The sequence below is a fragment of the Aotus nancymaae genome, unplaced genomic scaffold (genome assembly GCF_030222135.1).
Source record: "Aotus nancymaae isolate 86718 unplaced genomic scaffold, 86718_ANA_hifiasm-v0.15.2.pri h1tg000014l, whole genome shotgun sequence".
NCBI classification, from domain to species: domain Eukaryota; kingdom Metazoa; phylum Chordata; class Mammalia; order Primates; family Aotidae; genus Aotus; species Aotus nancymaae.
In genome coordinates this window covers 120,535,560-120,549,414 of record NW_026988425.1, presented here as the reverse complement: position 1 = coordinate 120,549,414, position 13,855 = coordinate 120,535,560, and the positions used below count along the sequence as shown (strand labels likewise).

The 13,855-nt window shown below is 50.2% G+C and overlaps 1 long non-coding RNA gene and 1 other non-coding gene across 2 annotated transcripts in view; both read left to right on the top strand.

Moving 5' to 3' along the window:
* LOC135274827 (uncharacterized) overlaps window positions 1-13,855 on the top strand; it is a 46,506-nt gene that overhangs the window by 19,662 nt on the left and 12,989 nt on the right. Inside the window, exon 2 of the long non-coding RNA XR_010342555.1 lies at window positions 8,258-8,357. This is a non-coding gene — a long non-coding RNA (uncharacterized LOC135274827). The remainder of the gene's footprint in view (window positions 1-8,257; window positions 8,358-13,855) is intronic.
* LOC135274921 (U5 spliceosomal RNA) lies at window positions 1,423-1,539 on the top strand. Its single transcript, XR_010342665.1, has one exon. It is a non-coding gene; the product is annotated as a U5 spliceosomal RNA (small nuclear RNA).

Below are 13,855 nucleotides of genomic sequence, written 5' to 3'. Positions count from 1 at the left end.
CCAGCTACTTGGGAGGCTAAGGCAGGAGAATGACTTGAACTGGGGAGGTGGAGGTTGCGATGAGCTGAGATCCTGCCACTGCACTCCAGCCTGGGGACAGAACGAGCCTCTGTCTTAAAAAAAAAAAACAAAAGGCCGGGCACGGTGGGTCACACCTGTAATCCCAACACTTTGGGAGGCCAAGGTGGGTGGATCATGAAGTCAGGAGTTCGAGACTAGCCTCCTGACCAATATGGTGAAACCCCTTCTCTAAACAAACAAACAAAAAACACCAATAATCCAATGTATAGGCAAGAGCCCTGACTTCTCTACTACTTCCAGTCTGGTGTTGAGAGCGTGTAGGAGTGACCCAGTGAACCCCCCATGTGTACCACATTGTCACTGCATACCAGAGTCCCTGAATTTGGGCACATAAAACCCTGGAGCTTCCTCATACATGTTGACAATCTCATTTTCTTATCATATTGGCCAGTTTCATCTACACTGAAACGTGCTTCCCCCTGTCTTTTCTGTTCTCTGATAAGCTTCAGCGCAGGGGGAAACGTTTCTGGGGCCGCGGGTTCTGTTGGCTGCCTCTGCAATGAGCAGATTATGCAAACAGATGTTCTGTCCCCATTCCGTCTCTGCTGTCAGGAAAGCTGTGTTCAGAGCCACATGGCGCCTGCAGCCTCCTGCTCTGCGGGAATGTGTGTGTGAAGGCTCCTGGCTTTCTCTTTGTTGACATCTGACTGTCTGTGTACCTTCCAGTCTCTGCACGGGCAGGAGCCAGGTCGAACCGTTCCATAAACTGCTTTTCTATAGTTCTCCCTGGAGCAGAGGTGTGAGATCCGGGTGCCTGAATGTTGGCTCGAGGAGGACACAAACCTCCTGAACTCGTGTGCAAAATCTGTGTGTGTGTATGTGTCCTTCTGGGGAGTGGTTCCTTATTTTCCTTGGATTTCCAAGGGGGTCTGGAAGCCACGGCAAGGTCAGACGCCTGGCTACATGATGGGCCCCGAGAGGCCACCAAATGGAACGTTCTGCCTTCTGCTCTGTGGAATATTCTTCTGGCCAAGAGCCACCGCTTCCCTGACCCTGGACTTTCTCTTCCCCACTGTCACCAACAGGGACACAGGCTTTCCACCCGGCACCATTCCTCACTGAGAACTGCTCTTAGGGCTCCCCGAGCCTGTTGCTGTGACTCGGTGGCGGCAGCTTGCGGAAGAGACGCCCCGCTCTTCGCTTTGTGAGATCCTCCGCTTGATCCCTGACCCACAGGCTGAGGCTTAAATTCTAGTCACACAAAACTGGGTGGTGGTGGCTCACCCCTGTAATCTCAGCGCTTTGGGAGGCCGAGCGAGGCATGGGGTCATGAGGTCAGGAGTTCAAGACCAGCCTGGCCAATATGGAGAAACCCTGTCTCTGCTAATAATACAAAAAAAAATGCTCTGGTTTCTCTTCATAATGAATAAATACTTCACCTTTTACTAAAGATTTCCGTGGAGAGGAACAATTATGAGTTTATAACCTGATTTTTTGAGGTCCTGCTTAGGCAGGGCTCATTACAAAAAAAAATAATAATACAAAAAAATTAGCTGGAGGGGGAGAGTGGGTGGAAAAAAAATTAGCCGGGCGTGGTGGTGCATGCCTATAATCTCAGCTACTCGGGAGGCTGAGGCAGGAGAATTTCCTGAACCCGGGAGGCGGAGGTTGCGGTGAGCCGAGATCGCGCCATTGCACTCCAGCCTGGGTAACAAGAGCGAAACTCCGTCTCAGAAAAAAAAAAAAAAAATTAGCCAGGCGTGGTGGTGCATGCCTATAATCTCAGCTACTTTGGAGGCTGAGGCAGGAGAATTGCTTGAACCTGGGAGATGGAGGTTGCAGTGAGCTAAGATCATGACAACTGCTGACTGCAGCCTCAGCCTCCTGGGTTCAAGGGATCCTCCCATTTCACGCTCCTGAGTAGCGGGGACTACAGGTACCATCACACTTGGCTAACTTTTAAATTGTTTGTAGAGACAGAGTCCCACTGTGTGTCCAGGCTGGTCTTGAATACCAGAACTCAAACAATCTTCCCACCTCAGCCTCCAAAAGCACAGGGCTTACAGGCATGCACCATCATGCCTGGTTACTTTTTTTGTATTTTGGTAGAGACAGGGTCTCGCCATGTTGCCCGGGCCTCGAACTCCTGACCTCAAGTGATCCTCCTGCCTTGGCTCTCCAGAGCGCTGGGATTACAGGCGTGAACTACCCTACCTGGCCCTAGTTGTTCTGTTCAGAAGCCAGATTACGGAATCTAAATGGGTCATCCAGTGGCTACCCAAATCCAAACAGGTACAAGTCCAGAAGCTGAGATCATCGCTGACAGCAGAATCTCTCCCAGAGAATCGGCCGTGAGCCATTCCAGAGGCAGTGGGTGGGCAACTGCCTAGAGTTATATTCAGTCCTCATGGCCATGGGACGGGGCTGTATCCTGAGTGTTTAAAAGTCCTGATGGATGGCCGGGCACAGTGGCTCACGCCTGTAATCCCAGCACTTTGGGAGGCCGAGGCAGGCAGATCACCTGAGGTCAGGAGTTTGAGACCAGCCTGACCAATATGGTGAAAACCTGCCTCTACTAAAAATACAAAACAAATTAACTGGGTGTGGTGGTGCATGCCTGTAATCCCAGCTATTTGGGAGGCTGAGACATTGCTAGGACCCAGGAAGTGGAAGTTGCAGTGAGCTGAGATTATGCCACTGCACTCCAGCCTGAGTGACAGAGCGAGAGTCCATCTGAAAAAAAAAAAAACAAACTCCTGATGGAATCCAGATGCAGAGATGAATGATTCTAAGGAGGCAGAACTTGGCATGGTAATGTGGCTGCCTTGGGCTTTCTTGACCTGATGTCGTTGGCTATTTGGTCAATCTGATTGTCTTTAATTGGATTTCTTATTCATTGAACAGCTTTGTGGGTCCTCTGAGTATTTCCAAATTGTGTGGCAATTGTGTTTTCCACTATAAATGAATCAACTGGCCTTCTGTGTGTGTTTTGAAAAATTACAGTCTCCCACATGCAACATTCCTCACTAATGACCTTCCTGGCCTGAGAGGTGGTTAAAAACAGTTGCCTCCTGCCCCCAAGCCACATGGCTTCAGGTATTGCATTTCATAATCCGTGGCCTCTATACTGAACCTCGTGACTGGGACAAGCTTCAAGGGCAGTCACGGTCAGAGTGGAGAGCTGTCACCTGCAGTTGGCTGCAGCCCCATCAGTGAGTAGGGCCTGCAGCCATGCTGCTCAGGTGTTCTCTGCAGAGTGAGTGGCATCCCTGGCTTCATGAGCTGGGGACCCTCGTGGCTCTGGGGATTCAAAGGACTTGGTTTCTCCCTTGGAAGACAGAGGCAGGGGTAGACCAGAGCATAAGCAGTGTTGCTAGTGAGCTGTGCCCTGATGCCCCCTGGTACAGTCTGAAGCCTGCTAGGAGCTGAAAGAGGTGTGCAGGTGGGCCAGGTATCCCTAGCAGTGGTTTCTATTCGTGGCAGCCAAATGGTGGGAGTAAGAAGGTGGAGAGACTGTGGAATCTTTGCAAGGCAAACCAGTGGGAGTATGTGCCAGGCGGGCCACGGTGCCTTGGGGGACATAACGGTTGTATCTCCAGAGATCAGTAGATGCTGGCTTCCTATTTAACATCAATCCAGCCCCCGAAAGGTCTCCATCAGTGAGCCTGGCCTTCTTCCAGACTCCCCTCTAACCACGTTCCCAGTAAGCACCCTGCCATCAGCCTTCCTTCCACGCTGATTCCCGACTCTCAGCACGTGTATTTTTCATTGACACTATGCTGCTGTTTCGTAATTGTTTGCAACTTGTGTCATGTGTGTATGTTGTGTCTAAAGTAGAAACAGGCCCCTGAGATCAGAATCTAGTTTTCTTGAATCATCATCCTCCTCCTCCACAACCACAAATAACTCGCACCGAACACAGGGCATTGTGTAACGCCGACAGAATGCTTGTATAAATGAGTTCATGTCACAGACACTCAGAAGTATGTCTCCACTGTAAACAAACACTGTAGAGGTGAACGGCTTTGTTTCCAAAGCCCAGGAACATGTAGAGAGGAGCCCTCTACCTTTGCATTCCTTCAGAGAACTGGGGATCCACTGCCCTCATAAGCTCTTAGAATAAGGGGAAAAAAAGCAGAAGGCAATTGTATTACCCCTCATACAACAAGAAAAAAAATAAAAATAAAAAGCAGAAAGCGTGTTCAGCAACCTCACGGAACATATTTAGCTGGGAAGATTCTTCATGGAGCTGGGAAAAAATTAAAACAATCATCAAGGGCCGGGCGCGGTGGCTCACGCCTGTAATCCCAACACTTTGGGAGGCCGAGGCGGGTGGATCACGAGGTCAAGAGATCGAGACCATCCTGGTCAACGTGGTGAAACCCCGTCTCTACTAAAAATACAAATAATTAGTTGGGCATGGTGGCACGTGCCTGTAATCCCAGCTACTCAGGAGGCTGAGGCAGGAGAATTGCCTGAACCCAGGAGGCGGAGGTTGCGGTGAGCCGAGGTCGTACCATTGCACTCCAGCCTGGGTAACAAGAGCGAAACTCTGTCTCAAAAAAAAAAAAAACAACAATTATCAGACATCCCATCCTCCTGACTTTTAATAGTTAAGCGTTAAAAGAAATTAAGCCAGGTGCAGTGGCTCACACCTGTAATCCCAGCACTTTGGGAGGCTGAGGCAGGTGGATCACCTGAGGTCAGGAGTTCAAGACCAGCCTGGCCAACATGGTAAAACCTCATGGAGAGCAGTTTAGCAGACTAAAAATAAAAAAAATTAGTTGGGCATCTAGGTGGGTGCCTGTAGTCCCAGCTATTCAGGAGGCTGAGGCAGAAGAATCGCTTGAACCCAGGAGACAGAGGTTGCAGTGAGCCAAAATTGTACCCACTGCACTCCAGTCTGGGTGACAGAGCAAAACTCCATCTCAAGAAAGAAAGGGAAGGAAGGAAAAGGAAAGGAAGCAATTAGGGGCTGGACGTGGTGGCTCATGCCTATAATCCCAGCACTTTGGGAGACCAAAGCAGATGGATCACCTGAGGTCAGGAGTTCAAGACTAGCCTGGCCAACATGGTGAAACCCCATCTCTACTAAAAATGCAAAAATTAGCTGGGTGTGGTGTGCATGCCTGTAGTCCTAGCTACTCAGGAAACTGAGGCAGGAGAATTGCTTGAATTCGGGAGGTGGAGGTTGCAGTGAGCTGATATTGTGCCACTGCACTCCAGCCTGGGCAACAAGAGCGAAACTGTCTCAAAGAATAAATAAATAAAAATAAAAGAAATTAGAGTCAGAAACGTTTGCTTTGGTTTTGGCAAATCCAAAACAGCTTTTTCAAAAATTCTTTGCTATGAGATTCTTTGAGCTGTCAACCTGTATAACCTACATTATTGATATTCTTGGCTTTTCAGAAATGTATTTTCTTTAAATAAGTAAGGCAAAGGTGCCAATTCTCCAGGAAGGCCAAGGTGCTGGGCGGCTCCTGGCCACAAGGGGGCGTAGTCTCCCTAGTCCTGGACTAAGGAGCCCGGGCCGTGTCCAGCCTCAGCCTCTCGGAGCTGGGAGGAGTCGCCTGGTAGCCAAGGTCCAGGAGTTCCCAGGAGACTCCAGACCTCTTCTGTGCCAGCAGCTCCCTGCAGTGGAGTGTATGTCTGCGGTGCAGAAAGCTACGAGCGCTCCAGGCTGAAGAGGAGGTCATGTTTAAATTACAGACTGAGCAGAAGTGCTGTGCTGGCAGCTTTGCCCAGGAGCCAGCTGGGCGGGTGGTGTCTGGGGCATGACCTTGGGTGGCTGTGGTGCTGGTTAGGGTGCTGGGCGGAGCCTGCCTGGCGAGGCCGGATAGCATGGGCGTGGCAGCCACAACACACAGATGGGGCCACGCAGAGCCCGTGGGCGCCTCTCTGCCTGGCCAGCTGCTCCCAGCCCTGCCGGCATCGGGACTGCATGGGGTGGTCAAAGCAAAGACCGTGCTTTTCAGCAAGATCGTCTGTATGTGGCTTCGATCTCCCTCCCTCCGCATTACCTTTTCCAAAAGGACCTCTTCTCCAGCCCAGCTGAATGACCTGCTCTTCCCGAAAACGACTTAAGCTTTGCTTCATTAAGTCATTTTTGCACTTACTCCCACACTTACTGAGTGCCTATGGTAGCCAGGCCCTGTGGAGATACAAGACCTTGTCTGTGACTTCTTGTATCTTTTGTTGTTGTTGTTGTTTAAACAGAGTCTTGCTCTGTCGCCCGGGCTGGGGTGCAGTGGTGCGATCTCCACTCGCTGCATCCTCCGAGTCTCTGGTTCTCCTGCCTCAGCCTCTCGAGTAGCTGGAACTACAGGCACAGACCACCATGCCAGGCTGATTTTTGTATTTTTAGTAGAGATGGGGTTTCACTATATTGGCCAGGTGGGTTTTGAACTCCTGACCTCGAGTGATCCTCCCAAGTTGGCTTTTCAAAGTGCTGGGATTACAGGTGTGAGCCACCGGAGCCCGTACATCGACACCACAGTTTTATGCCTTCAAATCTTTATTCACGCTTTTCTAATTGTGGAAAATTCTCCTCGTCCCTCTCTGCCTGGCCAGATTTTATCATCTTTCAGTGATCTCCTCAAGCCTCACCAACTCTAGGACACCCCCTCTGATTACTCCAAAGTGAAAAAAGGGACCAGGCCCTTCTCATTCACTGTTATATCCTGAGTGACTAACAGGTGCCTGGTACAAGCAGGTGCTCAAAAATACTGACAGAATGAATGAGGCGGTCTTGTCCATCTCTGACTTCACAGCTCTCTTGCCCAAGACTTTCACTTCCCGTCCTGCCCGTGACATTTCTCCTACTGAACTTTATGACTACGTTTGTTACTACTCAGTGCTGAGTGGTTGGGTTAGGCAGGGCTCTGGGTTTTCCAGGAACAAGAAGGAATTTATTGGTTCATTGAATCACACCCTGGGATGGACAGCTGGAACCATAGGGACCTGGGAGTGCAACGTCAGGACACTCTGCCCCTCCACAGTCTTCATCCCCTACCACAGCAGAAAGCCTTCACCACCCAGAAAATGGCTGTCAGTCGGTCAGGATTCACATCCCACCAGCTTAGCAATCCAGGAAGAACAGGATTTTCCCCTCCAATTACTTTTTTTTCTTTTTGAGACAAGTCTTACCCTGTTGCCCAGGCTGAGTGCAGCTTCGACCTCCGAGGCTCAAGTGATCCTTCTACCTCAGCCTCCCAAGTAGTTGGAACTACAGGTGTGTGCCACCATGCCTGGCTAATTTTTTTATTTAGGGATGGAGGTGTCACTATGTTGGCCAGGCTGGTCTCGAACTCCTGAACTCAGGCAATCGGCCCACCTCGGCCTCCCAAAGTGTTGGGATTATAGGTGTGAACCACCACACCTGGCCTATTTTATTTATTGTTTGTTTGTTTTTTGGAGTGTTTTTTTGAGTCAGAGTCTCAGTCTGTCACCCAGTCTGGAGTACAGTCACACAGTCTTGGCTCACTGCAATCTCCACCTCGGGTTCAAGCAATTCTCCTGCCTCAGACTCCTGAGTAGCTGAGATTACAGGCATGCACCATCATACCTGGCTAATTTTCATATTTTTAGTAGAGACAGGGTTTCGCCATGTTGGCCAGAGGTCTCGAACTCCAGACCTCAGGTGATCCACCCACCTTCGCCTCCCAAAGTGCTGGGATTACAGACGTGAGCCACCATGCCGGCCTTTCCCTAGACTTTACCCAGGATTGGGGGGGTCATTTGTCCCGTCTGAGGGTGTGGAAATAGAATCCTGGTAGCCATGTTATGACTTGAGCTGTCACTTCCAGTTTTCCTTCTGAGAAAATCTTCTGGGTTTAACTGTGAGTAATGTTGGCTTTTGTCTCAAATGGAAGATAACTCTAAGACTGGTTTTTCTTTTTCTCTTTTATTTTTTGAGACAGAGTCTCGCTCTGTCACCCAGGCTGGAGTGCAGCGGCAGGGTCTCGGCTCACTGCAACCTCCGCCTCCCAGGTTCAAGCGATTCCCCTGCCTCAGCCTCCCGAGTAACTGGGACTATAGGCACGTGCCACAAGCCCAGCTAATTTTTTATATTTTTAGTAGAGTTGGGGTTTCACCATGTTGGCCAGGATGGTCTCGATCTCCTGACCTTGTGATTCACTGACCTCGGCCTCCCAAAGTGCTGGGATTACAGGCGTGAGCCACTGTGCCCAGCCTAAGACCGGTTTTTCTATTTGTGTTTCTTTCTTTATTTTGACAGAAAGCAAAGAGGGCAATATTAACGGCATCTTCCTTGGATGGTCTCAGGAGCACGAACTATTCCTCTCCAAAGAGCTGCAGGCTTTCGACAGCCTTATTAGGTAATATTCTTATACCTGTTTACTGGAGGAAACTGACGCACAGTGGTAGTAACAAGCCCAAGGTCACAGAACTCTGGTGGGAGGGGGTTACAAAGACAAGACCTGTGGATCCAGAGCTTGGTGCCAGAGGCTTTGCTTATATCCAGTCATTCAATTCCTACTGCAGTCTTCGGAGGTCAGCATCAGATGTCAGGCTCTGTGAAGCTGACATGTCTTGCCCAAGGTGGCAGAGGCAAACAGGGCTGGGGTTTGCTCATTCCAAAGCCCACAGTATTTTCACTTCAGGTCACCTTACCTCTCTGTGCTTGTACTTCCTGATCTGTTAAATGGGATAATAACAGTACACGCCCCTGGGTTTGTTGTGGGAATGACACACCTGGCCATAGTGAGCTCTGTAAGTGGACGATATTGTTGTTATTTTATCACGAGGCCTCCTCCCTCAGATCAGGAGCTGGCCACTCCCTGTTGCGGGAGAACCAGATCCCGTGGGAGCCCCTTCCCGGCCCAGGTGCTCCTGAGGCCCAGCACAGGTGCTGGGAAAGTTTGCAACGGGAATAAAGGGAACAAAGGCTCCAGGTGCCATCAATGCCTGGTCTGGCTGGAGGCCAGCTTCCTGCTGGATCAGATTGCTCTTGGCTGTCTGGGTTCGTGGAGCTGACCCCTCCTCCCTGTCCCTGCCAACTGAGGGCTGAGGGCTGAGCCTCGTGATACCAGACAGGGCCTCTAGCATGGGCAATGCACTTCCTTTCTGGAACCCAGTGCTGGGATCTTACTGGCTGGAACAGGAAACCTTGGGGAGCTGAGAGGGGCCTATTCTGGGTCCTCCTTCCACCATGTGACCTCAGTGAACCCCCTCCCAACCTCTCCTGGAGGGATAGTCTTGGGTGTAGAGGGTGCACCTGGGATGTGAGACCTGGGCTTGAATGCCACCCCAGGATAGAGCAGTGAAGTGACCTTAGGCAAGCTCGCTCTGTCTCAACTTTCTGCTAGGAAGGTTCAGGAGGTTGTGCTGGTTCATGCATAAAGCCCTTGCAAGCCCTTAAAATTCACTGCTGCACCCAACACGGTCTGTAAGAGACAGAACTTTTTTTTTTTTTAAATGAAGTCTCACTGTCACCCAGGCTGGAGTGCAGTGGCACGACCTCAGCTCACTGCAACCTCCACTTCCCGGGTTCAAGAGATTCTCCTGCCTCATCCTCCCTAGTAGCTGGAATTACAGGTGCATGCCACCACACTTGGCTAATTTTTGTATTTTTAGTAGAGACAGGGTTTCACTATGTTGAACAGGCTGGTCTTGAACTCCTGACCTCAGATGATCTGCCCGCCTTGACCTCCCAGAGTGCTGGGATTACAGGTGTGAACCACCGCGCTTGGCCCAGGAGCTGAAACTTCAAACCCAGCACAGGGTGACCTCTGCATAACACAAACTAGACGGTGTCCGCCTGTCCTCAAGCCTGCCGCAGGCCGGGCGTCCTCCTGCCAACTTCTCCCGCCCCCAGTCACCAGGTTTAAGTTCCTTGAATAGGACTTTGTTCCTGCCTTAGGGCTTCTGCACTTGCTGTCTCTTTGTCCTGAAACACTTTGAGTTCCAGGTCCTTCTGTGGCTGGCTTTGTCACTCAGGTCTTGTGACCTCCTCAGAGCAGCCTTCTTCCACACCCCTGCCTTGTCCCTCTCAACCAACGTCATCCAGTTTTATGTCATCCAGAGCATACCTCTCTCTGAATTATCCTGTTTCTGTTTGTCTCCTTTTTTTTTTTTTTTAGACGGAGTTTCACTCTTGTTACGTGCAATGGCGCGATCTTGGCTCGCCGCAACCTCCGTCTCCTGGTTTCAGGCAATTCTCTTGCCTCAGCCTCCTGAGTAGCTGGGACTACAGGCACGCGCCACCATGCCCAGCTAATTTTTGTATTTTTAGTAGAGACGAGGTTTCACCTTGTTGACCAGGATGGTCTCGATCTCTTGACCTCGTGATCCACCCGCCTCGGCCTCCCAAAGTGCTGGGATTACAGGCGTGAGCCACCGCGCCCAACCCTGTGTCCCTTCTTATTGTCTACCTCCCTCCACTGGAAGCTAAGCTCTGTGAAGTCAGGGAAGCTGTCTGTCCTTTCTCCCTGTATCTCCCCAGAAGCGCCAGAGCAGTGCCTGGCACAGTAGGCACTCAAGGACTCTCTGTAGACTTCCCACCCCGGAAGACCCACCTTGAAGTAGGGGCTGGGCCGCCTGTGCCCATCATTTCTCTGTGCCCTGGGGCAGTGGCCTGGCACTGCCATGAGGCAGCTTTGTGGGAGAGAAACACTATCCCTTTCCAAAACACTTTCACATGTGGGGCCTCATGTGCACCTCCCAGTAACTCTGTGAGACAGGTACAGCAGGGACATAAACTCCGTTTCACAGATGAGAAAATCAGCGTGCCCAGAGGCAGGAACGTGCCTAAGGCCATATGCCTCACGGGGCAGAACCAGGAAGAGAACTATGAGTCTCAGGAAGCTCCAGGACCTCAAGCCAGACACAGAATGCCGAAGACGCACACATCGATCCCATCTCTCAATTATGCCATGTTGTCCATGTACACGTGTTTACAATTACTGCATGAGCAGGTATTACTCTGATCTCTGAAGTGCTTTTGAGCTCTCAGTGTTTCTAGGGCTCTTGGATATATGTGATGAGACTTACCTTTAGGTCTCTTCCAGAGAAACTAAAATTCTTACCTTCTTCGTGGACTGAGAAATCAAAGTCTCTGCCCTATTCTGCCACAGAATCCCAGCGATGCCTCTATATAGTACCTAGCACATAGTACTTCCTATTTTACACAGTACATAGTACTTCACACCCAGTTTCACATATATTCAACTGCAGATGAGGTTCGGAGAGGTGAAGGGACTGGCTGGCCTATGTAGGAAAACGGCAAAGGGAAGTCTAGAACTCAACTGGTCTGGGGCCAAGCACATGTTCCTCCCACCAGACTCATATGCATGTGAACTCACTTCCAGTTGCATGGAGGATGGAGTTCTTCAAAACTAAATTGTTAAAACCATAACGCCATCTTTAGATGCCTTTATTAAGCTCATTAAAAGCTTGTCTGGGCCAGGCACGGTGGCTCATGCCTGTAACCCAGCACTTTGGGAGTCCAGGCAGGTGGATCACCTGAGGTCAGGAGTTCAAGACAAGCTTGGCCAACAGAATGAAACCCCGTCTCTACTAAAAATACAAAAATTAGCCAGGTGTGGTGGCATGTGCCTGTAATCCCAGCTACTCGGGAGGCTGAGGCAGGAGAATCGCTTGAACCCACGAGGTGGAGGTCGCAGTGAGCTAAGATCATGCCATTGCACTCCAGCCTGGGTGACAGAGTAAGAGTCCATCTCAATTAAAAAAAAAAAAGAAAAGAAAAGCTTATTGGCCAGGAGGCCAGGCATGTTGGCTCATGCCTGTAATCCCAGCACTCTGAGAGGTCAAAGTGGGAGGACTGCTTGAGCCCAGGAGTTTGAGACCAGCCTGGGCAACGTGGCAAAACCCCATCTCTACCAAAAATACAAAAATTAGCTGGGTGTGGTGGTGCACACCTGTGATCCTAGCTACTTGGGAGGCTGAGATGGGAGGATGGTTTGAGCTTGGGATGTCGAGGCTGCGGTGAGCCAAAATCACATCACTACACTCCAGCCTGGGCCACAGAGACAGACCCCATCTAAAAAAAAAATTATTAAGTCCTTGCCATGGCCTTCTGTTAGATCTTCAGCCGGGGAGAGAGGAGATGAGAGGATGAGAGGAACCCTTGTGATGGAACACGGGGCAGCTCCTCCAAATGAGGGCAGAAATCTGTACTTACTGGTAACTTTACAAATATGTGTCTCTGTTGCATGCAGACACACGGAGAAAGTCTGGAAGGATGTGCTCCAAAATGCCAGTAGCAGCATCTGGGAATCACCTGATGGGTGACTTTTTCACTCTCTTCTTTTTTTTTTTTTGAGATGAAGTTTCACTCTCGTTGTCCAGGCTAGAGTGCAATGGTGCAAGCTCGGATCACAGCAACCTCTGCCTCCCAGGTTCAAGCAATTCTTCTTTCTCAGCCTCCTGAGTAGCGGGGCTTTCAGTCATGCACCACCACACCCAGCTAATTTTGTATTTTTCTTTTATATTTTATTTATTTATTTATTTTATTTAGATGGGGTTTCACCATGTTGGTCAGGCTGGTCTTGAACTACTGACCTCGTGGTCTGCCCACCTCTGCCTCCCAAAGTGCTGGGATTACAGGCATGAGTCACTGTGCCTGGGTAATTTTGTATTTTTAGTAGAGATGGGTTTTCTCCATGTTGGTCAGGCTGGTCTCAAACTCCCAACCACAGGTCATCTGCCCGCCTCTGCCTCCCAAAGTGCTGGGATTACAGGCATGAGCCACTGCATCCGGCCCACTCCCTTGATATATACTTGTCTGAAATTTTATTTTATAATGGGCAAGCATTTCCTTTATAATCAGAAAAAGATAAAGCCATTTTCTTTTTTTTTTTTTAATTTTGACACGGAGTTTCATTCTTGTTTCCCAGGCTGGAGTGCAATGGTGCGATCGCAGCTCACTGCAACCTCTGCCTCCCTGATTCAAGTAATTCTCTCACCTCAGCCTCCTGAGTAGCTGCTGAGCCACTGTACCTGGCCAATAAAGCCATTTTCATTTTGAAAAAGAATTGAGACTGGGCACGGTGGCTCACACCTATAATCCCAGCACTTTGGGAGGCCAAGGTGGCTGGATCACACAGCCAGGAGTTTGAGACCAGCCTGGCCAATATGGTGAAACCCCATCTCTACTAAAAACACAAAACTTGGCCAAGCGTGGTGGTGGGTGCCTGTAGTCCCAGCTACTCTAGAGGCTGAGGCAGGAGAATCTCTTGAATGGGGAGGCAGAGGTTGCAGTGAGCCGAGATCACACCACTGCACTCCAGCCTGGGTGACAGAGCAAGGCTCTGTCTCAAAAAAAGAAAAAAGAAAAAAAGAAAAGAAAAAGTATTGAAAAAAGCTACTGAATAGGCCAAGCATGGTGACATGGGCCTGTAGTCCCAGCAACACAGAAGGCTGAGGTGGGAGGATTGCTTGAGGCCAGGGGCTGGAGGCTGCAGTAAGCCATGATTATGTATGTGAATAGCCACCACACTCCAGCCTGGGCAACATAGTGAGACCCAATCTCATGAAACAGGAAGGAAGGAAGGCCACTGAATAGAAATAAAAGAATGAGGGTGGGCCGGGCGCGGTGGCTCAAGCCTGTAATCCCAGCACTTTGGGAGGCTGAGGCGGGTGGCTCACGAGGTCAAGAGATCGAGACCATCCTGGTCAACATGGTGAAACCCCGTCTCTACTTAAAATACAAAAAATTAGCTGTGCATAGTGGCGCGTGCCTGTAATCCCAGCTACTCAGGAGGCTGAGGCAGGAGAATTGCCTGAACCCAGGAGGCGGAGGTTGCGGTGAGCCGAGATCATGCCATTGCACTCCAGCCTGGGTAACAAGAGCGAG